This window comes from Rhipicephalus microplus, unplaced genomic scaffold (genome assembly GCF_043290135.1).
Source record: "Rhipicephalus microplus isolate Deutch F79 unplaced genomic scaffold, USDA_Rmic scaffold_80, whole genome shotgun sequence".
Lineage (NCBI taxonomy): Eukaryota > Metazoa > Arthropoda > Arachnida > Ixodida > Ixodidae > Rhipicephalus > Rhipicephalus microplus.
The window spans coordinates 778,539-781,104 of record NW_027464652.1 but is presented as its reverse complement, the minus strand read 5'-3'; the positions used below and the strand labels follow the sequence as shown (position 1 = coordinate 781,104).

At 52.7% G+C, this 2,566-nt stretch overlaps 1 non-coding gene across 1 annotated transcript; it reads right to left on the bottom strand.

Moving 5' to 3' along the window:
- Window positions 1-540: 540 nt before the first annotated feature.
- Window positions 541-614, bottom strand: TRNAN-GUU (transfer RNA asparagine (anticodon GUU)). The gene has a single exon. It is a non-coding gene; the product is annotated as a tRNA-Asn (tRNA).
- Between the last annotated feature and the right edge of the window lie 1,952 nt (window positions 615-2,566).

Below are 2,566 nucleotides of genomic sequence, written 5' to 3'. Positions count from 1 at the left end.
CGATCGCGCTAGCCAATTGCGCCACGAAGACAGTCCTGCTGCACTCTCACCACCATCAGAACATATCTTCAAAGCTATTACCACAAAGAAAAAAGCAACACACCACTCCCGGGAGGGCTCGAAATTCCAACCTTTCGGTTAACAGCCGATCGCGCTAGCCCATTGCGCCACGGAGACAGTCTTGCTCCACTCTCACCACCATCAGAACATATCTTCAAACTATCAGCGCAAAAAAAGCGCCGCACCACCACCGGGTGGGCTCGAAACTCCAACCTTTTGGTTAACAGCCGATTGCGCAAGCCAATTGCGCCACGGAGACAGTCCTGCTCCACTCTCACCACCATCAGAACATATCTTCAAAGCTATCAGTGCAAAGAAAAAAGCAACACACCACTCCCGGGAGGGCTCGAAACTCCAACCTTTCGGTTAACAGCCGATCGCGCTAGCCAATTGCGCCACAGAGACAGTCGTGCTCCACTCTCACCACCGTCAGACCATTTCTTCAGAGCTATCGCCCCAAAGAAAGAAAAAGCGCCGCACCGCCACCGGGAGGGCTCGAACCTCCAACCTTTCGGTTAACAGCCGATCGCGCTAGCCAATTGCGCCACGGAGACAGTCCTGCTCCATTCTCACCACCGTCAGAACATTTCTTCAGAGCTATCAGCCCAAAGAAAAAAAGCGCCGCACCACCACCGGGTGGGCTCGAAACTCCAACCTTTCGGTTAACAGCCGATCGCGCTAACCAATTGCGCCATGGAGACAGTCCTGCTCCACTCTCACCACCATCAGAACATAACTTGAAAGCTATTACCACAAAGAAAAAAGCAACACACCACTCCCGGGAGGGCTCGAAACTCCAACCTTTCGGTTAACAGCCGATCGCGCTAGCCCATTGCGCCAAGGAGACAGTCTTGCTCCCTTCTCACCACCATCAGAACATATCTTCAAAGCTATCAGCCCAAAGAAAAAAAAGCGCCGCACCACCACCGGGTGGGCTCGAACCTCCAACCTTTCGGTTAACAGCCGATCGCGCAAGCCAATTGCGCCACGGAGACAGTCCTGCTCCACACTCACCACAGTCAAAACATTTCTTCAGAGCTATCACCCCAAAGAAAAAAAAGCGCCGCACCACCACCGGGTGGGCTCGAACCTCCAACCTTTCAGTTAACAGCCGATAGCGCTAGCCGATTGCGCCACGAAGACAGTCCTGGTCCACTCTCACCACCATCAGAACATATTTTCAAAGCTATCAGCGCAAAGAAAAAAAAGCGCCGCACCACCACCGAGTGGGCTCGAACCTCCAACCGTTCGGTTAACAGCCGATCGCGCAAGCCAGTTGCGCCACGAAGACAGTCCTGCTTCACTCTCACCACCATCAGAACATATATTCAAAGCTATCAGCCCAAAGAAAAAAAAGAACCGCACCACCACCGGGTGGGCTCGAACCTCATACCTTTCGGTTAACAGCCAATCGCGCTAGCCTATTGCGCCACGGAGACAGTCCTGCTCCACTCTCCACCATCAGAACATATCTTCAAAGCTATCAGCACAAAGAAAAAAAAGCGCCGCACCACCACCGGGTGGGCTCGAAACTCCAACCTTTCGGTTAACAGCCGATCGCGCTAGCCAATTGCGCCATGGAGACAGTCCTGCTCCACTCTCACCACCATCAGAACATATCCTCAAAGCTATTACCACAAAAAAAAGCAACACACCACTCCTGGGAGGGCTCGAAACTCCAACCTTTCGGTTAACAGCCGATCGCGCTAGCCCACTGCGCCACGGAGACAGCCTTGCTCCACTCTCAACACCATCAGAACATATCTTCAAAGCTATTAGCGCAAAGAAAAAAAGCGCCGCGCCACCACCGGGTGGGCTCGAACCTCCAACCTTTCGGTTAACAGCCGATCGCGATAGCCAATTGCGCCACGAAGACAGTCCTGCTGCACTCTCACCACCATCAGAACATATCTTCAAAGCTATTACCACAAAGAAAAAAGCAACACACCACTCCCGGGAGGGCTCGAAATTCCAACCTTTCGGTTAACAGCCGATCGCGCTAGCCCATTGCGCCACGGAGACAGTCTTGCTCCACTCTCACCACCATCAGAACATATCTTCAAAGCTATTACCACAAAGAAAAAAGCAACACACCACTCCCGGGAGGGCTCGAAATTCCAACCTTTCGGTTAACAGCCGATCGCGCTAGCCCATTGCGCCACGGAGACAGTCTTGCTCCACTCTCACCACCATCAGAACATATCTTCAAACTATCAGCGCAAAAAAAGCGCCGCACCACCACCGGGTGGGCTCGAAACTCCAACCTTTTGGTTAACAGCCGATTGCGCAAGCCAATTGCGCCACGGAGACAGTCCTGCTCCACTCTCACCACCATCAGAACATATCTTCAAAGCTATCAGTGCAAAGAAAAAAGCAACACACCACTCCCGGGAGGGCTCGAAACTCCAACCTTTCGGTTAACAGCCGATCGCGCTAGCCAATTGCGCCACAGAGACAGTCCTGCTCCATTCTCACCACCGTCAGAACATTTCTTCAGAGCTATCAG